The sequence below is a fragment of the Aricia agestis genome, chromosome 13 (genome assembly GCF_905147365.1).
Source record: "Aricia agestis chromosome 13, ilAriAges1.1, whole genome shotgun sequence".
NCBI lineage: Eukaryota > Metazoa > Arthropoda > Insecta > Lepidoptera > Lycaenidae > Aricia > Aricia agestis.
Window position 1 is genome coordinate 1958538 of NC_056418.1, and position 25475 is coordinate 1984012.

At 35.1% G+C, this 25475-nt stretch overlaps 1 protein-coding gene across 7 annotated transcripts in view; it reads right to left on the reverse strand.

The window, feature by feature from the left end:
• Positions 1-23265, reverse strand: part of LOC121733105 (titin) — a 74868-nt gene extending 51603 nt beyond the window's left edge. For 5 of the 7 annotated variants that reach the window (XM_042123257.1, XM_042123252.1, XM_042123255.1 and 2 more), the window contains exon 1: positions 23130-23265. The gene's annotated coding sequence lies outside the window, so the exon portion shown is untranslated. The remainder of the gene's footprint in view (positions 1-23129) is intronic. The other 2 variants (XM_042123251.1, XM_042123250.1) reach the window with 1 other exon arrangement.
• Positions 23266-25475: the final 2210 nt, after the last annotated feature.

The following is a 25475-nucleotide window of genomic DNA, read 5'->3' on the forward strand; positions in this document are numbered from 1 at the left end:
GCCCATATAATAGCTTATATGAAATGTATATGTACGGTTTTTAAATTTCGCGACAAAAACCATTTTGTAGCTTACGCCCTTTCCATTTTTTGCTGTTCCATTGCTTGTTTTCTATGATATGATCTATGATAAACAAGCAATTCTAAAACATATTCAACACGGTTGTCTTTAATAATGGCATTACTGAAATGTTTTCACGCTAGACATCAGAACCAGCACAGACAGTAAACAAAAAGAACAACATAATATGTACTTATATTCAGCGCCCGATCCAGCTATATCGCCGCTCCGGGCAAAATAATAATTGCCGCCCCAAAAACCGGCCAAGTGCGAGTTGGACTCGCGTACGAAGGCCACCGACTCGACACCGCGCCGCCGCTCTCAATTTGCCGCCCCTCATTTTTGGGCAATTGCCCGGTTTGCCCCCCCCCCCCCCCCCCCCTAGATCGGGCCCTGCTTATATTCTAATGAAATGTAAAGCCAACTTCAATTTCGATTTGTCAAAGTGCTGTAAGGTAGTCGTTTGTTTTGATGTGTTTAGAGTACCACTAGATGACGCCTGCAACTTCGTTGCGCCACAATTCGTTTATCGGGAGGAGACCGTACATTTTTCCGGGATAAAAGTATCCTATTGTCCTTTCCCGGGACTCCAAGTATCTTCATACTAAATTTCAGCAAAATCGGTTCAGCGGTTTAGGCGTGAAGAGGTAACAGACAGACAGACACACTTTCGTATTTATAATATCGAGTATCTATGGTTTTGCTGATAGGAAACGGACTGGATCGAACGAGGACCGAAAATGCATTAAATCAGTACTCGTAGAATTATAAATAATTAGTGTACGTGTTTTCAGTTTGTATGCGCGTTCATGCGTATGCGCATGTTGTCTGGCTCATATGCATCGACTTTGTCCTGGGCATTGTCTGAATATATATCCTTCGGAATATTTAGGACAATGAATGGTCTTATACGTCTCCGATCCGTCTGGTTTGCATCTTATAGTATCATTTGACGCTTTACAATTTACAAATTGTGTAAAATTTATGCAAAGCAGAATTTCAGTACATCGGCGTTACATTAAAAGCGTTGTTACAATATAAAGGTTTTCTGTGAAGCCATGATTATAATTTAGTCGAGCCGGCCCATTCATTCCGAAACTGTGGTGTGGGATCAGTGATCACTTAATTATATTTTGGCGAATGGCAACGGTGCTGCGGTGGTACTAACAATGAAATAATTATTAATAATTGCAGAAGTCTGAATGATAATATTGTTCTACTTTTTACTTCTTCTTCGCGCATAAGCTATCGGACCGATTTAGAATTTAGATGGAGATATTTTGAGTCCTGGAAAAGGACAGTTGTAAAGATTGTAAAAAGTAAGATTCCCTCGAAATAAAGTCGCGCAAATGTAAAAGTAACAGGCTAATAAAATAGGCATAACTAGTTATATTATAATAACATGAAATATGAAATTCTTATGAGTTATAACTTATAACAATTGCACATAACTTATGCAATGCAATATAAGAATGGGTATACTTATTGTGTATTATGATATCATTCGCGAATTAATAGATGACAAGCAACCTCGACACCAATCAAGTGCAGAGGTGTAAGTACAGTAGTTGGTTCACTCAGCGGCTTTGATCTTCATATCACTTCCTGTTCACTCAAGATCATAATAGCATGATCCTTTCCCTCTTTTACTTCTCGTATTCCTACTTTCGTATTGGAAGTATACTGAGAGTGAAAGATACGCAAAGCAAGAAAGTAAGCGGTCAGATCGATCGATTAGACGATCAATTTTATTGCGCGATTTCACGTACCTTGTGCAATATTATTGACCGTCTAGGGTTGATGAACATCGCGCGCCTACAATCTAATTGTCAAATAAATTGTCCATTAAAACTTATTTTAATAGGTGAGCAATATTGCACAATACGATTGATTGTCTAGGCGCCGGCTTAGAGAGTCGTTAGTTTTTGAATTCCCACTCATAATTATTTACCAGTTTAGATGCTTTAGCATCAAGAAGTATTAGAAAGACAGACACACTTTCGCATTTATAACATTACTAGATGATGCCCGCAACTCCGTTGCGCCAAAACTTGTTTATCGCGCGGGAACCGTACATTTTTCCGAAACAAAAAGTATCCTATGTCCTTTCCCGGGACTCAAAGTATCTCCATGCCAAATTTTAGCATCATTCAAATCGGTTCAGCGGTTTGGGCGTGAAGAGGTAACTGACAGACAGACAGACGGACAGACAGACAGACACACTTTCGCATTTATAATAATAGTATGGACCACTACTTAGTATCTACTGATTTGTCAATAGCTTTGTCCACACTGTGCATTTTTCTGTTCGTCAAGGGCATTCGTATAGCGCAGTCAACGGCGAACGTGAGGCATACCCGCGACGCATGCCCTCTGACCGTATCCAAAAAAATTGAAAAATAACAATGTTAGCGTTGCGTTCGTTGTCGCATTCAATTATTGAATGCGATAAAACGAAAGTTGAATGAAAGAAGATGACGAATATTGAAGACGAAAGCGCATGGACATATAGGTGGACATAGCTATTTATACACGACCGAATAGCACATATTGGTAACACTCTTTCTGTCTACTCTGACTCTACGTCGCAACGCAGAGGCGTATGATAATATTAGTTATGACTTATGTGTCATTAGTAAATAGGTTATTTATCAGTTATTTATATATACTTAGTAAGAACAGGTAAATATGACAAAATAACTTGAATAACGAAAAATGGAGAAAATCAATCGATTCAGTCGAAAATAATTAACTCAATCGAAAGAAATCTATACTAATATTATAATTGGGAAGAGTTTGTTTGTTTGTTTGTTTGAACGCGCTAATCTCAGGAACTACTGGTCCGATTTGAAAAATTATTTCAGTGTTAGATAGCCCATTTATCGTGGAAGGCTATAGGCTATATTTTATCACGCTTAGACTAATGGGAGTGAGAAATAGAGGAAAATGTGGAAAAAATGGGGGAAATTATTTGAGAGGTCTTATTTGAACGCGCTAATCTCAGGAACTACTGGTTCGATTTGAAAAATTCTTTCATTGTTAGATAGCCCATTTATCGAGGAAGGCAATAGGCTATATTTTATCACGCTCCTACTAATAGGAGTGAATAAATAGATGAAAATGTGGAAAAAACGGGGGAAATTATTTGAAAGGGCTTATCTCACGAACTACTGGAGCAATTTTTCTGTTATTTGGAACAGATAAGAAGACAGAAGTAGACCACGTGAAGAATCATAGGCAATTTTTTTTGGACTAATTTGTGTGTAAAATATCTAATTTACGCGGGCGAAGCTGCGCGGAACGTTATATTTCGCGTGGTCACGACATCACGCGTAAACGGCTGGACCCATTTTGCTGAAATTTGGTATAAAAATACTTTGAGTCCCGAAAAGACCATAGGATACATTTTGTCCCGGAAAAATTTACGGTTACGGCACAATATACTTTTATGGTTTGCACGTAAACCATTCAATCTATTTTGATGGAATTTGGTATGGAAATACTTTCAGTCCCGGGAAAGGATAAGGAATACTAATGTTGTCCTGGAAAATGTACGGTTCCCTTACAATAAACTTTTATGATTATCGCCTAAACTATTCAATCTATTTTGATGAAATTTGGTATGGCAATACTTTAAGTCTCGGGAAAGGACAAGGAATACGTTTTATCCCGGAAAATATACGGTTCCCGCACAATAAACTTTTATGATTCTCGCCTAAACTATTTAATCTATTTTGATGAAATTTGGCATGGAGATTGGAGATACTAATTTAAATCTGGGACAAGGAATGTTTTTTGTCCCGGAAAAATGTGCGGTTCCCACATAATACACTTTTCTGATTTGCGCGTAAACGACTCAATCGATGTACGGGAACAACAGCTATAAACTAAAGTCCACGCGGACGAAGTCGCGGGCAGCAGCTAGTAATAATATAAAGAAACAATGTAGATGAGACGCCCGCAATTCCGTTGCGCCAAAATTGGTTTACCGCAAGGGAACCGTACATTTTTCCGGGATCCTATGCCCTATCATCAAGCATCCTATGGCCTTTCCATGGACTCAAAGTATCTCCATAGTCCATACCTCAGCCAAATCACTTCAGCGGTTTAGGCATGAAGAGGTAACAGACAGACAGACAGAGAGACAGATAGACTAACAAACACACTTTTGCATTTAAGTATAATATATAGGATTGAACATTTGAATAAAGATATCGAGATTTTTTTTTTACAGTTGATGCACGTGTTTTAAAAATTTTAAGTGGTGCAGAACTTTCAAATACTCCAAATAGAAATCTCTAAGTAACTCATACTAGTATTGTCCAAGCCACGAGGTGTAGAAAACATAAAAATTGTAAAAATTATAATTTCACAAAATTTCAATTTACACAATTAATATTGTAAAACTGTAATTGTAATTTGCACAAAATTGTAAATACTAAAATATAAAAAACTTGTTTGCGAATAGTTTTGAAGTTTGGACCATGACAGCATTACATCATTTAGCAGGCTTCTGTGGCCCATGATAGAAACGATTTTATTTATTTATTAAAAACTTTATGCTCATACAAGTACAAACGTAGACTTAATGCCTTATGGCTTATGGCATTATCTACCAGTCAACCTTTAGGCGATAAGTACAGGAACAAAATTTTATACCTGTGCCAGTCAAGTTACAAGAATAAGAAAAAAAATCGGCCAAGTGCGAGCCAAAAAAATCAAGTTTGTTGTATCGGAGCCCACTTTAAATATTAATTTTATTGCCTTTTTAGTATTTGTTGTTATAGCGGCAACAGAAATACATAATCTGTGAAAACTTCAGAAATCTAACTATAGCGGTTCTTGAGTTACAGCCTGGAGACAGACGGACAGACATCGAAGTCTCAGTAATAGGGTCCCGTTTTTACCCTTTGGGTACGGAACCCTAAAAAGTAAAAACTTGTTTGCAAATAGCTTTAAAGTTTAGACTATGACAACATTACCTACATCATTTAGCAGGCTTCTGTCCCCAAGCGGCAGCCGGCTGCCGCATAACAATTAACAATCTATTGTGTCTGCGATACCCACGATGGAGGTGCTACAATCGTATCTAAAGAATTGTATACCCTGCAGACACTCATATAACGACGATATTAACCAGTATGCATGACACATGAGTTTGACATGAGTTTGTTTGTTTGTTTGAACGCGCTAATCTCAGGAACTACCGGTCCGATTTGAAAAATTATTTCAGTGTTAGATAGCCCATTTATCGAGGAAGGCTATAGGCTATATTTTATCACGCTTAGACTAATGGGAGTGAGAAATAGAGGAAAATGTGGAAAAAATGGGGGAAATTTTTTGAGAGGGCTTATTTGAACGCGCTAATCTCAGGAACTACTGGTTCGATTTGAAAAATTCTTTCAGTGTTTGATAGCCCATTTATCGAGGAAGGCTATAGGCTATATTTTATCACGCTTAGACTAATGGGAGTGAGAAATAGAGGAAAATGTGGAAAAAATGGGGGAAATTTTTTGAGAGGGCTTATTTGAACGCGCTAATCTCAGGAACTACTGGTTCGATTTGAAAAATTATTTCATTGTTAGATAGCCCATTTATCGAGGAAGGCTATAGGCTATATATTTTTATCACGCTCCTACTAATAGGAGTGAATAAATAGATGAAAATGTGGAAAAAACGGGGGAAATTATTTGAAAGGGCTTATCTTACGAACTACTGGAGCAATTTTTCTGTTATTTGGAACAGATAAGAAGACAGAAGTAGACCACGTGAAGAATCATAGGCAATTTTTTTTGGACTAATTTGTGTGTAAAATATCTAATTTACGCGGGCGAAGCTGCGCGGAACGTTATATTTCGCGTGGTCACGACATCACGCGTAAACGGCTGGACCCATTTTGCTGAAATTTGGTATAAAGATACTGTGAGTCCCGAAAAGACCATAGGATACATTTTGTCCCGGAAAAATGTACGGTTACTGCACAATATACTTTTATGGTTTGCACGTAAACCATTCAATCTATTTTGATAGAATTTGGTATGGAAATACTTTCAGTCTCGGGAAAGGATAAGGAATACTAATGTTGTCCTGGAAAATGTACGGTTCCCGCACAATAAACTTTTATGATTATCGCCTAAACTATTCAATCTATTTTGATGAAATTTGGTATGGCAATACTTTAAGTCTCGGGAAAGGACAAGGGATACGTTTTATCCCGGAAAATAGACGGTTCCCGCACAATAAACTTTTATGATTCTCGCCTAAACTATTTAATCTATTTTGATGAAATTTGGCATGGAGATTGGAGATACTAATTTAAATCTGGGACAAGGAATGTTTTTTGTCCCGGAAAAATGTGCGGTTCCCACATAATACACTTTTCTGATTTGCGCGTAAACGACTCAATCGATGTACGGGAACAACAGCTATAAACTAAAGTCCACGCGGACGAAGTCGCGGGCAGCAGCTAGTAATAATATAAAGAAACAATGTAGATGAGACGCCCGCAATTCCGTTGCGCCAAAATTGGTTTACCGCAAGGGAACCGTACATTTTTCCGGGATCCTATGCCCTATCATCAAGCACCCTATGGCCTTTCCATGGACTCAAAGTATCTCCATAGTCCATACCTCAGCCAAATCACTTCAGCGGTTTAGGCATGAAGAGGTAACAGACAGACAGACAGAGAGACAGATAGACTAACAAACACACTTTTGCATTTAAGTGTATAGGATTGAACATTTGAATAAAGATATCGAGAATTTTTTTTACAGTTGATGCACGTGTTTTAAAAATTTTAAGTGGTGCAGAACCACGTGCAGAACTTTCAAATACTCCAAATAGAAATCTCTAAGTAACTCATACTAGTATTGTCCAAACTACGAGTTGTAGAAAACATAAAAATTGTAAAAATTATAATTTCACAAAATTTCAATTTACACAATTAATATTGTAAACTGTAATTGTAATTTGCACAAAATTGTAAATACTAAAATATAAAAAACTTGTTTGCGAATAGCTTTGAAGTTTGGACCATGACAGCATTACATCATTTAGCAGGCTTCTGTGGCCCATGATAGAAACGATTTTATTTATTTATTAAAAACTTTATGCACATACAAGTACAAACGTAGACTTAATGCCTTATGGCTTATGGCATTATCTACCAGTCAACCTTTAGGCGATAAGTACAGGAACAAAATTTTATACCTGTGCCAGTCAAGTTACAAGAATAAGAAAAAAAAAATCGGCCAAGTGCGAGCCAAAAAAATCAAGTTTGTTGTATCGGAGCCCACTTTAAATATTAATTTTATTGCCTTTTTAGTATTTGTTGTTATAGCGGCAACAGAAATACATAATCTGTGAAAACTTCAGAAATCTAACTATAGCGGTTCTTGAGTTACAGCCTGGAGACAGACGGACAGACATCGAAGTCTCAGTAATAGGGTCCCGTTTTTACCCTTTGGGTACGGAACTATAAAAAGTAAAAACTTGTTTGCAAATAGCTTTAAAGTTTAGACTATAACAACATTACCTACATCATTTAGCAGGCTTCTGTCCCCAAGCGGCAGCCGGCTGCCGCATAACAATTAACAATCTATTGTGTCTGCGATACCCACGATGGAGGTGCTACAATCGTATCTAAAGAATTGTATATCCTGCAGATACTCATATTACGACGATATTAACCAGTATGCATGACACAGATGACATCAATATTGTGAGAAAAAAACGTGATTCTCCAATATCAGAGTCGCGAAAATGACGCGCACTCTTTGTTGTTGTTTATTTGTTGTGTTGTTAACATACAACAATACAGCCTCATCCTAGGATATGATATAAGATACCAATCCATACTAATATATAATATATATATGCGAAGTGTGTCTGTCTGTCTCTTACGTCTTCACGCCCAAAACGCAAACCGATTTTACTGGGTGTAGAGATACTTTGAGTCCGGGAAAGGACATTTAAGATACTTTTTATCCCGGAAAAATGTACAGTTTCGGCGCGATAAACGAATTTTGGAGCAACCGAGTTGCAGGCGTCATCTAGTTATATAATAATATTATGATAAGCATTGACTATATCTAGATTCTCACACAAATGTTTTGTTTTACTTAAGACTATTTTCGTTTCATTCAATTCTCATTTTACACTTTATTATTGTTATGTAAATATAAGTAAACCCTAGTAACCTTAGATTACTATGGACTATTATTCTGTAAATACAGAAAAATGTTGACCTCAGTAAGCTTTGGTCACTATAATAAGATACCTAAGAAGTCCTAAAATCACATCTTAGAAAACTTAACGCTCAGCCATAAAGCTGCGGAGCACAAAGACACTATTAGAAAATATGATCATAAATCAAAAATCACAAACCAATTTTATAATCTGAAGTTCTAGGATACTACTACAAGGCAACTCACCACTGCTGCGCACGCGCATAATATGAGGTGTGACAGCGCGCGCCGCGGGGGTGGCAGTGCCTACGCGTTTGCACTCACATGATGCCAAAATTGTTGCACATTTTTTTTTGTATAATAAAAAAATCACTTTTTTTACTATAAAAAAAATAAAGAAATAGAGGGATTTGGTCATATTAGCGACATTTTTGAAAATATAAGTGTTAACTCTACATAGAGCCAAATTACGAATTTTTAAAAAAAGAATAATAAAAGAAGACGCTTAGCCGGCTTAGCACAGGATGATGGGATGTTATACTGTGCTTACACAGCCGAAACGTCGGGATTAATAAAAGTGCTCCGAGACAAAAATCCGTAAGTGTTTAAACCTTGTAATATCATGAGTGATACTCGCGTAAACTTAAGAAATCATTATGATGGGATGTCTTAATATTTCTGCAATTAGCTTTTTAATCTTGCTATCAATAACTTTTAAGTTCTGTTAGTTACTTTACTAAATAATAAATATTATGTAGAGTATCGAGTGAAAACTGAAAACACATAAAAATAAATTCTCCTGGGATGGAATCCCAAACCCTGGGATTGGTTTTGCAAACTGCAACTGAAGACACTAACGATCATTACATCCTCCCATTCATTACTTCCATCGTTCTAAGAAACGAAATGAATATTTATACCGTTTATGTGATTGGTAATGTTCTATTCATTAATGTGTTTAGCTGCCGGCAGGTACAACCCAGGTAGACCCCGTACCTAAACAAACAACAAGTTGAGATTTTAGAAGTGTTAATCGAAAAGAAGATACTTTTGTATGTCTGGGAGTTTAAGAGATACTTAACAAACATTTGTCAATGCAGAAGGATCTTTGGTGGGGGAAGTTTGGATCCCATATTTAGCTATTTTTTAACGTTTAGTAATCTGACTTTGATGATAGCTAACGTTTAGGTCTCCGAATGTCTCGAGACTCTAGGTTTTTATGGCATCATTGTAATTTTCAAACAATCATGATATTATTATGGGAGCGTAAATTGTAGGTTTACGGTTTTTAAGTATTTGAATTCTAATACAAATCAAAAGATTAATTTTTTAGGAATTAAAAAATAATGTTTTACGTACTTACCTAAACATTACATAATATAACCTGATAGCGGCAACATAGATAACACATCTGAACGTCATTTTAATGATCCTCTCATATCCTCCGTGGAATGTTAATAAAACGACAGGACTTAAAGTTAACGACGCTAATAATGTATACTTAACAACAATTATCTTTACATGTTTAAAACAGGTTGTTTCAAGTAAAGAATTAGAATTAACCATTTCTCGCAGCATGAGAATATGTCCAGGAGAATTTATCCTTACACTTATAAAACATATTTTTATGGTCTTTGTGAAAGTTATGTTTTATTGACATGTTATACTAGTTGTACATTTGTTCCTGGTCTACTTTATGGTTCCGTACCCAAAGGGTACAGACGGGACCCTATTACTAAAACTTCATCGTCTGTCCGTCTGGCTGTATCTCAAGAACCGCTATAGTTAGACTTCTAAAATTTTCATAGATTGTGTATTTCTGTAGCTGCTATAACAACTACTACTTACTATAATTATTATTTTTTAACAAAAAATTGAACCCGACTTCCAAGGAAAAAACAATATTCTTAAAATGACCTAAAAAGTATGAAATAATTCTTATTATTCATTAGTGCCTTTTTCATTATTCGACTAAATCTCAATGAATTCTGTACTCAATTTTTATTCTTTTGAAGTCGGTACCAGCCCAGAACTGAGATACTTGACATAGAACTTAGCCAGTAACATAGAGAATACTTTTTAACCGACTTCCAATAAAGGGGTATGTTCTATATCCGGTTGTATATATTTCCCAAAGTCATGGTGCGAGTTGATTTAGAATTTAGATAGTGGAGTCAAATACCACTATCCAAAGCATCATGTGAGCCCAGACTGATATGAACTTGACCACCGACAACTGAGAAGTGTCAGGTCTATCAAGATCTCGTAAATCTCCACAGGCACACTCCATAATCTAGAATCTGGATGTCCTAGAGATAGGAGTGACAAACCTTTGGCTTGTGTTATTGGGAGTTACATACATTGTATCACATTCTATTAATTAATAAATGAAATAAAAAAAATTAAGAAGCCTTTTATTTCACGTTTGTTTTAAAGTTTTACATGATTTAAAGTTCCAGAATACATAATATTGAAATTGTTATACATTGATTAATAATATATTTATCAGAATAATTACAATTGACATTCATGCAAAATTAATTGGTAAGTATAAAAATTAATTAATTAAAATATATTAACATAAGGATTTTGCTACAAGTACAATATTTTTTATTATATTGATTGTCAATTATTTTACAAGTTTTTCTACGTGAACCCCTCTTATTTGAGGGTGAAGGCCTCCTCGAGAGATGTCCAATAGTCTCTTTCTGTAGCTTTTGTCATCCATGAACTACCAGCGGTTTCTATGATCTCATCTGCCCACCTTGCTCTAGGTCTACCTCTTTTTCTGATGCCACATTCTATTAATTAGAAGCTATTAAGAGAATGCTGAAGATGTTTAAAGAGACTGCTGATAACATGTTCTAATTAGCTGCACTCCTCCTAGTGCTTAAAAGAGACAATGATTTTTTAGGTTCCGTTTAAAGTAAAAAGCGCGATAAAATGTTACTTTAATCGGTTGTTGCCGTCCCTTTGTCTGTCCAAGATCTTTTCCTTATGTACCATCGAGGAAATTGATTCCTAGGCAGTTGACAGACCAACGTCATTTGCTCGGTCATGTCAATTCAGTGTTAATTGTGAGCTATCGGCTAGGTTTGACGTAATGCGACCAAACTAAGTAGGTCCCCCATCTGCATAGGAATCAACTTCTCTGATAGCACCATCGAAGAAATTAATTTATAGGCAGTTGACGGCCCTACGTCATTTGGCAGGCTTATGTCAACTTAATGTAAATCGTCATCTGTCGGCTGGGTTTGAAAAACGCGACCAAAAAAGGTAGGCCCGCCACCTGCCCATGAATCAACTTCTCTGATAGTACAATTTACAAACTTTTTTTAAAGAAACAAAACAACGGTAAGCCATGTTTACTGTTACTGTTTCTTTGACAATAACAAAATTATTTTCTATAATAAAACCGCAGGTTTATAAAGCCAGTGAGTATCCCTGGTGGTGAGATCATTACACGTGGGCGGCCCGCGCCTGATCGCGATCCATCATAATACGTCTTATTGAGGATACACCAAGGGCGAGAGAAATTGAAAATAGGTATTTGAAAATGCATTGCTGTCTCACTAATCTCAAGCCTCTCACCGCAGAGCGCGATAAAGACGACACGACAAAAGTTTAAAAACTTAACCGATTTAAGTAGTTTTTTCATTAAGAATTAAAGCAAGGCTTGAGCTGTGTTCCTAAGTTTTATTTTTTTTTGTATATTTTAGCCAGTTTTGTTTTCTGGGTGTTTGAACACAGAGGAAAATCTGGCCTTTTTTTGGGTTTTTGGACGTTTTTATCTTTTTTAATAATAAAATTAGGAAAAAAAAGAAAACATAGGGACATGCTAATAGTGGCCATAGATATTCAGGAAAAAAATCATAACTCTACCGGCATTATCCAGGGAGGAAACAGGGGACAACGTTTGTATGGAAAAACGGCGGTGTGGACTCCTCTTAAGTAAAATAAACTCTGAGTGAGTGACTTTTCCTATTGACTTGACATAACCAGCCCAATTAACGTAGGTCCACCACCTGCATAAATATCAATTTTTCTGACGCTTTAGATAAAGTAGAAGTTTGTAAATTGTACCATCAGAGAAGTTGATTCCTAGGCAGATGGGGGACCTTCATACTTTGGTCGTGTTTCGTCAAACCCAGCCGACAGATATCACAATTAACATTAAATTGACAATTGACATGATCCGACCAAAATATGACGTTGATCTGTCAACTGCCTAGGAATCAATTTCCTTGATGGTGCTTTGTCTAAATACTGTTCATCGGCTGAAGAGCCCGTCATAATTATTATTATGGAAACCTATAACATTGGTAGGGTAAAAATCGTGAGTTTTAAAAAAGAATAATATGGGGCTCTACATGCATTTCTTACACGATAATATGGCGCTGTACATGCATGTTCGCTGCACGACAGAAGCTCGTGGCAATGTATATCAAGAAGTAAATAAACACACGTAACAAGTGCAGGAGAATGTTCTATTCGATACTTTATAGTTGAGCAAATACAAATAAGATTACTTATAGCTAACAATGATTAAGCGAATTATTAAGGAGTTATGTGAATTCTAAATAGGATTTGTCATTAACTCATTATAGAACACACCAATACTGTGATGAGGAAATCAACAAGAAAATAAAGATGATTTAAGCAATTAACTTAAACGTATTGTTTATTAGGTTATTCCAGCGGATTTGTCTGCATACTAACATTCCTAGAAAAAAAAAAAAAACAAAATAAAAGAATATGGACGAACAGTCCATAGACGGCCCCAATTTTATAAATAAAAAAAAAACATTCCTAGAATATAAATCAACATAGGACTTTTATACAAACTTCTAACAACCCTAATACCTGAGAGATGAAGTTCCTATCTATTCTTAGCAGACGTCTATATCCTGGAACTCTACTTGCAAAATTTCATGTAACTGTACATTCGGGGAACCGTACATTTTTCCGGAATAAACAGTATCATGTCCTTTCCGGGGACTCAAAGTACCTCTATACCAAATTTCAGCGAAATCGATTCAGCTAATCGATTAATAGGATTACTAAAAGAAACAGCTATAAGCTGTAGGACCGCCTATTTGTACAGTTTCTTTTCCTGTGTCTATCATAGTTTCGTATAAAGTTGTATACATATAAATAATTATCTTTTTATCACTTTCCCTTAGCATCACAAAAGCGCGTCAATAGACGAAATTAGTGATTCAAAGTCAAGTTACGGCTGACCTTGGGCTTGGCATTATTTGGCGATGTTTGGCAAAGCCGAGGTGGGAGTCTTCCGGTGATATATTGATTCGCGATGTAACACATCAGCTTGGTGACATAACCAGACCTTCACGACTGCATTGGTTTAAGCAAATCGCATGTTTGCTTTCAAATCTTGCATTGGCAATGTTTGCAACTGTAGAGTATCAAGACCAGTAAAACATCTGTTTCGAAAAGAACCGGAATCACAAAACTATATGTGACCTAGCTATCTATCTTTTATCTATACATATTATAAAACAAAGTCGCTTTTTTTCCCTCATGTCCCTTTGTTCCCTTTAATCTTTAAAACTACGCAACGGATTTTGATGATTCTTTCAGTGTTAGATCTAAGCCCATTTATCGAGGAAGGTTATAGGCTATATTTTATCACGTTAAGACTAATAGGATCGAAGAAATAGAGGAAAATGGGGAAAACATGAGGAAAATTAATTGAAAGGTCTAACTTGAACGCGCTAATCCCAGGAACTACTGGTCCAATTTGAAAAATTATTCAGTGTTAGATAGCCCATTTATTGAGGAAGGCTATATTTTATCACGCTAAGACTAATAGGAGAATGTGGAAAAAACGGGGGAAATTATTTGAAAGGGCTTATCTCGCGAACTACTGGAGCAATTTTTATGTTATTTGGCAGTTTGGCACAGATAAGAAGTAGACCACGTGAAGTGTCATAGGCTATCGATTTTAATAATTTTTTCAGTGGCCATATATTTTATACCCGTGCGACGCCGGGGCGGGTCGCTAGTACATTATAAACTTTATATCAACATTTGAAACATTCTAATTGGATTTCTATTTTTCTATTCAGCATTCTCTCTCTCTTTTCTCTTTTGCGTGATGATAATCTCTTCTTGGACCAACAATGCCAAAATGCATAATTTATAATATAATCATCATAGCATCACCTGCTATTTCGTGCAGTACACATTTCTCGCTAGTTAGAAGGCGGGAGCTTTAACTTTGATATCTTTGTCATATTTTAATATTCAGTTTTGGTATTTTTGGTTCGGACCATAGCTTCTAAGAGGTTTAATAAACTATGTACCTAACGACTATAATTTTAGCTGTAATTACAGGAGCTCGCCGCGTCAAGTTACAATAACAGGCAGCTACCAAGTACCTCCTGTTTATAAATACTCTGCTGCCATCTGATACTGTTTTAAATATTTCTACCATAACCGTACATACGACCTTCAGCTTTGCCAGATCATTATCAACATTTTGATTTGCAATAGCTTTTGAATTGATCATTCATGATCTACCAATAAGCAAACTTTTATACAAATTTAAATCTAACGGTAACGGCGGACCGTTATTGGTAGATCGCGATCAAAAGGTGATATTGGTGTATTTAAATTTTGATACAATTTTGCAGGGCCTATACTGATTGAAATGGTATACTTATTGGATTTCACTGTACTCTCATAAAAACCTAGCTCAGTTATGGCAATAACCAGAAGCTAAATGATTGTTAAGCGAATGCTTAGCTTCCAAAAACTGTAGTTTCAATTCCCATAACTCTCTTTGCGCTCAAAAATTCACTTTCAGAGATTAAAATATTAAATTACTAACAATAACAAGGACTCGTAATTTATCCGTCCATAATTTACGAGTGTATCTCTGGCATTATCAGTTGCCGAACGGTAAATAAATTTATGGGCGTCCGATCGGACTGGAAAGTTGCCTTTGTTCAAATTGTAACGTAAAAAGTGTTACATTTTTTTTATAAACCGCATGTGCAAATACATAAAACGTAAAAGTATGTTAAGAATAATTTACATCAACAAGTTTACAAGATATGATCACAGCTAATATTATAATTAAACGAAATCTTATTATGTCGGATGTCTCGCAAAATTCGAAAACAACTTGTCCGATTTCACTTATTTTGATCTTACAATCAATTAGGGTCTGTTTCACTACTTTTTGATCAGTGTGGGATAGACTATCCACCACTTAACTTGACAGATAGAGGGCCTGTTTCCTCACTTCCTGATAAGTGCAGGATAGGCTATCCACCACTTAACTCGACATAATAATATAGAGTATGGAGAATCTGTTAAAAAAGTTGTGGCAGGCTATTATAGCCTATCCGCCATCCGTCACTTTATCAAGAAGAGGTAAAACAGGCCCTTAGTATCAAAAAAGGTTTAAGCGACATGAATTATCCTAGAAGCATCCTGCATCATACAACAGAACAATGTAAGTATATTATCGGGACTGCCTGCGGACAGGGAGTTCCTATTTCCACGCCAGTCCATGAAACGATTTTCTTAGTTGTTTTTATAAAACCAAAGCTAGTATTTTTATGAAAGATTTGAATTCTAGTCCAGAAAATACAGGTATTTCAAAACTATAGGTAGTAGATTAATGCGAACATAATATTTTGAAATAAGAAACCTTTTTCAAGAGACTATATCGTTTACATTGGAAATAAATTGTACATTGATACTGTCCAAAATCACGTACACGCAGCGGACATTCCTACATCATGAGTCATGACGTCATATTGTTTTAAAGAAATAATATGTTCTTATGAATCCGAATAACTGCCAACCAGCTTCTAGAGGAATTTCAAGATTTGATGAATACGATGAATGATAAATTTGAATAAAATCTTTTCAGAAAGTCCTGTGTTGCCTACCCCGGTGGTAGGGAACTAACCCGGCGAGAAGAACCGGCGCGTAAGAAACTCGCACGGGGCCACTTCTTATCAAAAAGTGGGAATAATTCATCTTTTAAATGTATATGCCTTTGCATTTTTTACAAAAAGAGAATGATTACAACAGAATTTCAGAAAAAAATCTAAACTAGAAAAAAATTAAAAACCAACGTACAACGGTACTCTACCTTTAACGTGCTTTAACTAGCTAAAGCTGCAAAAAAAATTATACTTCTCGTTTAGCCATTAAAAATAAATAATATCAAAAAAGGATGTAGCCAAAAGAACCATAGACGACTAGAATAAAAAAATAGACTATGGACAAAGACTAAAAATGTCAGAAAATACTTTTTACTAAATTGAGTGTACAGTCTTTATTTGCCGTAACGGTGCCGACATTAACGTGTTTTAAAAGGTTACTCCAGACCGTGAGAATGCTAGAAGTTTACTCAATAGTTAAGATCTGTCAACCATGTCTCCCTATACAGCGATTGTAGTAGTTGCTTTGCTGCTACTATTTTTGTACATATTATTCTTTTTTTTTCACAACACATGTTTTGTTTCTTTTAGAATATTTTATTTTTTATTTCTAAGTTCTTTTTTTGTTATTCTTTTGTGTATTTTATAATGGTGTTTTTGTTACGATAAATTGAATAAATGATTCTTATTCTTATTCTTGTAACGTCGTCTCCCTCTGATACATGCGAAAAGATAGGAAGGGTGCTATATCAATTAATTACAGGCATATTATCATATTACTGATACGAGTAGCTTCTCGAGTGCGACTTAATTCTTTGTATCATTGATACTGTTGCTTTGTTATTTCTATTACTTCAGCCCAGTTTCAGAGAAATTTTGACAGAAGTTTATCTACGGGCTCTACGGCAGAGTATCTACGGCGTTGTTGACTGAAAAATATTTTGAAGTTAATCATTAACGCTGTTAAAACTCGGATCGGAAATCAGTGAGTGATTAACTTATTTTTGTTCCTGAGTCCTGACTGACTTTGGATATATTTTTTTTAATTTTCACCTCGATAGGAATGCAAAACAGGCAGGTAATATTCCAAAACAAAATTAAACTTGATATCGTGAACGACCTACTTGATAGAATATAAACGTGTTTTATTGTGAAGATAAACCAACATTGTCGACATACCAAACGAATTCTTTACATTTAAGTATTTTACTAAAACTTTAGATATTTTTTGCAGGACAAATATTATGTTTAACTTTTAGCATTTTCTTATTCTGTTATAGGATAAGTTTCAGATTCGTTTCGTATTATATCATATCTAAATGTTCTTGCAGAAACAAGTAGTTATTAGGGAATGGATGGACCTTCAGAAGCTATAGCTGATGAAAGAGAAGATCTGGAAAACACTTGAGATGCTTATCAGGATGTAGACTCATCTGGAGAGAAATATATCGAGGTAAGGTGATGTAACGAGAGCGACATGCAAATCGCATATTAGCATGTTGCGAAGGCTCGCGCTGTGTTTGTTTAGCTGTCTGTCGGCATGTAAAAGTAATTCATTTATGGATCACTAATATGATATAACAAAACAAAGTATGTCCCTCAGAGTTCACTGTGAAAGTACTGCGCTGAAAGAGCAAATTCTATAGTCTGTCAAAAAAGTGAAGAAATTAAAAAGTGGCAACATCGTAGTGTCATCCCTTTTTTCTGAGATTGATTTGAAAGGGATGACACTACGATGTTGCCACTTTTTAATTTCTTCACTTTTTTGACAGACTATATTATTTTGTTATTTGTTTAAGCAAGCGCCGGAGCGTTATGATTATGAATTTCCCAATTTAAAAAAAGTTACTCTTTAAGTACTGCCGTTTGCCTTTCATAGATAAATACACACACCCTTAACTATCACCTTATTTTGTAACACCCTGTATAATGTATATTCCAATTCTCGTTAACAGTGAGTGTATTAGTGTATTTGTCAAAATTGTTTGTGTGAGCAACAGGCTCTATCATTTAGATAAATATCATTGCCATAAGCCATTTTCACTGAAGTCAATGATTAAAATTTGACGCATAGACATGAACAGTCAATAGTCAAATCATCAATAGACACTAATGACTGCTAATGACCTACTAGAAACTGTCATTCAGTTTTCAGCTCTTTGTAAGAGACTCGAGCAGTGCGAAAGTTATGTTGACAAGACAATGGTGATGGCTTTAAAAGTCGTTTCTAATAAGGTCGAAAAGGTGATACAAGTTATAGACAAAGCTCATAAAAAACGATAGAGCATAAAATAACATAATCCGTAAGCAATTATAGTTATTGATTTCAAACGGTTAGATATCAAATTTCGTTCCACTGAGACTGAGACGTTAAAGACTGTAAGATAGATTGCGGATTCGCTTATGCAATTGACATGAGCCGCTAAATGAAGTGGAACCAAGCTGACCAAACAGGTCCAGGCAACATCGGAGGTTGTGACGTATTTACCATGAGAATTCAGTTAGTTTGGTGACTCAGGAATGCTAATTTCTTAGATTTAGTGACAATGTCATCAAGAGCTGTGATATAAATATTTTGTTATCTCTGTCACTCGTAGTATTAATGTAAGAGATACTAACCAAATTGAATTATAAGGTGTGGTACTAACTCTTTATGTTTGTGTTTGTTCTAGGTTAAGGAATTGTCAACAGACACCGTATACGCGTCCGTAATTCACCGCAACCTTGTTTTTTTTATAAAATCAAAGACTCTGCCATATAAAAATATAAGGCAGAGTCTTCTCAACGTACTCTGACATTGGCGATTCACTAAGGAGCCAAGTTTTAAAAAGAAGAAGAAGAAGATTAATGTAAGAGATGTTTAGATTAACCATAGACATAATATATACTGTCGTAAAGACCACCTGACAACTCGAAAATGCGTGACCATTTTTGATCTGTCAATGTGTGCGTGTGCTAGTGATGTATATTTTACTATCGATAGTATAGTATTTTGCTATCGATAGTTTAGTCCGTTCGAGTTATTTAACCTGAGTTTCTATAAGAAATAAATAATGTGCAACTTTGATAGATTTGTATTTCAAATTAGGTATCATAAATTTTAATTGGCAAAAAAAGGTGACGATTGAAAAGTAGATACACATTTTCTTTTGGAATGATTTTTCAATCGTCGGATATGTTATGACATGAGGTTCTTATAGGGGTAAATAATTTACACTTAACACATTATAAAGTTACTTATTTATTGCTCAGGTAAAATCTATCTGGTAAATCAGTCCTTACATTGAAAGTAAACGTTGAAAGTAAACAACACACATAGTATATTATATTTTATTCTTAAATTAAATACATATTATAAAATATCATAATATTTTATTACAATTATTTTGAACCGACTTCCAAACAGGAGGAGTCTAGACGTTCGCCTGTGGATATATTTTTATGTATGTTCAACGATTACTCCGCCGTTTATGAACCGATTTTAAAATTTTTTCTTTTGCTGTACATTGTATTGTTCCGAGTAGGTATCATGTTCACAAAAGTGGTGGTCTGGTGATGGAAACAATGAGAAATCGAAGTGACTCCTTGATATTCAAATGGGAACATATGGTCCCAGAAAACGTTCAAAATCTTTCGATTAATAAATTTAAAAAAGTAGTCAAAGAATGTTTTGTGCCAAAGCCAAAATGATTTCATAATTGATGGCACATCTTGGGAGTAGAATGCTGAATGACTGCTTGCAAGGCTACTTCTACATGACTTACAATTATTATGTATCTATCTATGTTTACATTGTATAATTTTTAGTTACAGCATTGTAAATTTTGTTTTAAAAGATTATTTTTTTTTCTCACTTTTTTTGGTAAAAAGTGGGCGTGCGAGTTTCTTACGCCGGTTCTTCTCGTCGGCTTAGTTACCGAACCGGTGGTAGGCACCATGTATTCTGAAAATATATTTTATTTTAGATTTGTTCAGAAATAAAGCAATTTTTATTTTGATTTTTTAAAACACCAACTGTAAGTATAGAAAACGTTAAGGACAGCTAAAATGAGTAAAATTATTATTTTTAAACAAAAAATTAAAACCGACTTCCAAGGCAATGACAATATTAATATTATACTTAAATGAACTAAAAAGTATTAAATAATTCTTATTCTGTACTCAGTATTAATTCTGTTCTCAATCTTCATTATTTTGCAATCGGTACCAGCTAACCTAATCGCCAGTTCTCTGACAGAATAGGTATAACAGCAACTTATATACTTAGGACTGGTACCGACTTCAAAATTATGAAGATTGAGTACAGAATAAGGATTATTTAATACTTTTTAGTTCATATAAGTACAATCTTAAATGAACTAAAAAGCATTAATTGCTTATAATTGCTTATTTTTAATATTTGCTTCAGTAACAAGTGCAACAGTATGTCAAACTTACTGGCACAAATAAAGTTGGGATAGCTCCTTTAACCAAAATAGTATTTATTCTAATTTTTCTTTAAAAATTTTCAATGAAATGTTTGCCTACATATTGTTGAATTTTTCTTGGGATTCCAACCAACACGCCCAATTAATTTCAGCCATTTTCCTCTTATTAGAGGATCTTGAGGGAATCTGTAAAACAAATGATTATGATATATAAATATAAACCTTCCTCTAGTTTTAGAGTCACTCTATATTATAGTAGTTATATTATATTAGCTATATTATACTATACTATATTATATTAGTTAAAATAAGATAATATGTCCTTTTTAGTCCGGCCGCACATTTTCCGAATTTCTGATCACAAAAATTCGGACGCCCCGCCCCGCTCATACATTTTGACACGTCAGAAATTCTTTTAGTATGATGGGTCTACAACAAAATGTATGAACAGAGTGCGTTCCGCCGGGCGTCCGAATTTTTCTGATCAGAAATTTCGGATAATGTGCGGCCGGGCTTAAGGTGATAAAATATATAAAGGTAAATGATTTTTATTTTAGATTTATGTTATTGTAAAATATCGATAAGCATATCGATAAATTTGATTCAAGCACTAGCGTATATGTAAGAAATTTTGATGAAAAATTTTTCTTCAAAATTTGTGTAATATAGGAACAATAGTACCTTTAGTTACGCAAAATATGAAAGTAAAAGGGAGGATTCACAATATTTTATTTGAAATAGAGAACTAAAGACCAGAATATAGCAAAAATAAACACATCGTAGCAATTAGGACATGAAGATTAATTACGGGTGAAATGTATATTTTTCAGGATTATTCCTATGATTTACACTGCAATCACTCACAGCACAAGTTATTATTGTTATATATAATAGTATTTGTTGAAAATAACATACGATTTAAATAATAAATTGCAAATACCGAAAGGGCATAAAAACGTTTGACGACTTTTGACGACCTGTCAAATAAAAGTTGTTACAATTTTCATTAGACTGCCTCTCTCTTTTCATCTTGTTATAATTCCATAAAGGATTTTCTTCTCTCTCGCACTCTTTGTTGGTCTTTAGCATTATATTATGTCTATGAGATTAACTATAGGTCTCAGGATCTGATGGCAAATTTGATAGCAGATTTTCAAAAAATATCCTTGATCATTGGACAAATTTCTATATTTGCATGTTTCAGACACAGAATCAATCTCTAGAGGGAAAATAGGATCAAAATGTTTTATTCCAATCACCCCGGTATTCCGTGAGGTTCAATTTCTTTTCTCACTTTTTGCCATCAGATCCTGGTAGACCTATAAATAAAATGAAGTCAGAAAGTGAAGCCTGTAGAAGACTGATTGAAGACCATGATTTGTCGTTATGGGAATTGTTGCAAATCCTTGGTTTCTTAGTTCCTAAAAAAATATTGGAAGGTCACAAATTTACATAATATCTAACAGATTACAGAGCTGTATGGAATCTTTTATTAGCGATTTGATTCAAATTCTTACTTTTGCAGATAAATTAATTTATCAATCAATATCCTATTAATAAATATTACCTATTCAGGTAATGCATGCAGCAATAATAATTTGATCATTTGATCATCAATTTATTTTCCTTATAATAATTTATGTTCTATCTATTTATATTTTTATGTTGGAGAGCTTTTCGGCGTATCGTTAATTTATTTCATTTTCTAAAATTGGTGTTAATCAATAAATCCTTCGCTGGTATTTTTAACATAAATTAAACCATTATGGAGTGATTTATGCAAGTATATTATAAATTATATTCCAATTACAATTATGTCTTAGCCTAGAAGGACCATTATCAAAACACTTTAGAAGAAAAAGACATAACGACCAACGTTAGCGACATGGATAGAATACTGATGACAGTATTTCCCATTGATCAGATTCAGATACCTACTTCAGAAATGCCGAGGAGTATAAATTCTAAGATTACGAAAAAGATACAAAATTAAGAAAGAAAATAATAAAAACACAAAAACCACGTTATTGTTATGATCTGAATAATATTTCGAAACTTATCCTTTATTTTGATACCTGGTGCCATTCTTTAAAAGTACCTGCAGCTTAAAAAATGTAAACAAACCTCAAAGATAAGTTTTTGTTGACATAAAAATTATAATAGAATTCCAATATCTCATATCATCATGTTTTTGTTGACATAACAATTAAGTTTTATTGTTAAAGAACTTCCAAACTTGCCAAATTTATGCTGGACCGAACCTGACTTAAGAACCCGTTAAAATTCATATATTTTTGTTTTGGCTATCACACTTTGTACATGTATTTTATCCAAACAATTTCCGTAAGAGATCCAGTATTTTTCTCCACGTCGAATTTATTATTTATCCGAGGTTCAATTTTCTCGACACATCAATTCATTCCTCACCGGTATCAATATCATAAACAAAATGTTCAATTTGCGTCTTAGCTTCATTCGTGTATCATAAGTCTCAATTTCTTAGCTTCAATCACGCTTCAATAAAAAAAACTTACCTGATCGTCTCACAGGATCGTGGTTAACATAACACTGTTACACTGTTAGCAGTTAGTTATTAGTCGTGTCGTGATGTCGTGATGTCGTGTCGGGCACTGTCACTGACGGCGGCGCGGCGGTCACTGCGCGCAGCCTGCGGAGGATGCGCGTGCGCACCTCGCTCCCCGCCCGGAGGCTTTTGCGGCGGTGCAACGTTGGAGAGATAGCATGGGCTCCCTTTCATTTTGATTTGGTACTGCCAAACACACAATGTCTTATTTAAATTGTCTTTTATGTTTCTGACAATGTTACTCATGATGTAGTAAAAGCTCCTTTAGATTTTAGATAGTACTTACATGCTTTTTTTTTATCATAACAATAATAAAATAACACGCAGTTAACGATATAGGAATAACAAAATATTCTAAAACAATAGTTTTAACAGTAGGTTTCGAACATAACTAATAATAAGATCGAAATAATCTGAGATCAAATTAATGAGCGAAACCCCGTAACTGATAAAAATATTTAAGCAATAAAAATAAATAACCTTGACGCCATCGCCCTCAGTTTGGACCACACACTGGGTCCTGAGATGAGGCTGATCGTTCTGAGAAAGCGCACGGCGCGCACCATTTGTAATTAGCATTATTTATTTGACAATACTGTCAGTCTGTCACTGTACCTTATGTTTTGTAGACCCCATAAAATTTTGAATATTTTATATAAGTAATGGTATAACATGATCCAGCTAAGCGCAGCATGATCCAACACCTCACATTAATATTTTTCATCTAATCTACCATTCGAAGTTCAGTAATTCTACTTAGAATACGGTTCAGTACCACAAATTCTCAGAATAACCTCTCACCTAGTGATTTCTCAGAAAATATCTGCACTTAACTTCGGCCGATAAGATAGGTGAAAACTCTTATCCCATAGACAATTAACGCCCAAAAGTTTCTCTATTGACCAAAGAGATAGGATCGACAGGAGATAAATGGGCCGGAGACAATCTGATTAGTACACAATAAGACCGTTTACACGATAGATAGCAGGTAATTTATTATGTGGATGATTAGTCCGTCCACAACTACCAATATTACGTATAAACAACAACGGGAGAAAAGCGTTAAGGTCCTAACAACAAAACTATTTCACTTGTGAAAGAAGTGAATTAAGAAATTTAAATGGACTTGTGTGAAATATAAACGTAAATAGTGTTGCCATGTGCTAGCGAATGCTCTTCATAGGAAGCAGTTGGTGAAACCAAACCATGATATATGACATCTCGAAGCCTCAAAAAGCTTCAACTGAAACCTATCTACACAATCCTCGTTTATGAATAGGAAATACATATATGTCTGTCTGAAAGCATTTCCTATCCTCAGGACCTATGTAAAGGGAATAAACCTGGACATTCCAATGCAAAAGGCATACATCGGATCGGTGAGAGATGAACGCCTTCGGCACAAAACGACCACGACGCAATCCCGTTCCGCCGGACACGCGATGCTGGTGGTTACCACACGTTAGGGGGTGGTAGGAACAGTCCCGGACTATGATAAATGTATGCTTGTTTGAGATAGGGAAAGGAGACAGAAAAAGAAGAAGAGAAGAAACTATACATACTCAAGTTAAAATTAAAAATCCGTTATTGTATGTGTTATCGTTTTTAGGGTTCCGTAGTCAACAAGGAACCTAGTTTCGGTCTGTCCGTCCGTCTGTCTGTGCGTCTGTCCGTCCGTCCGTCTGTCTGTCCGAGGTTTTCCTCAGAGACTATAGGACCTACAAAGCTGTAATTTGGCATAAATGCACATATTAATGATGCCGACAAAACGGTACATGAAATCTTAAAAAAAAAAAGTATGGCACCTTCCCTACACATCAAGCGGGGATGAAATTTTTTTTTCGCGTCCACCCCATCGTGTGGGATGTCGTTGGATAGGTTTTTTTTAAATATTATGAGTATTCATAGATCATTTTCCGATTTAGGGATCCGTTTGTGAAATATTAAGTTTTAAAGTGGAAAAAATCGTTAGAGTCCAGTGTCCGTTCTACCAGCTAAACGACTGCTGCTGGAAATGTGCAAAAATTGACGAGAGTAGGAAATATGCTGAATTTAAAAGGTAAACTATCACGGCTAAGAAGAATTCATAAGTTTTTGAGTTATAGTCGATCAACTAAGAAAAATGTATTCGGCAAAGTATAAACTAGGAACTTTTCGTTGAAATTCCTTTGAACGTAACTTAGATGATGTTGTTAGTGGTGTAAAACACGTTATAAATGTACATTCATTGACCATAAAAAATATCAAAAACTAGTGGTACTACGGAACCCTATATTGCGCGTGGCCCGACACGCAC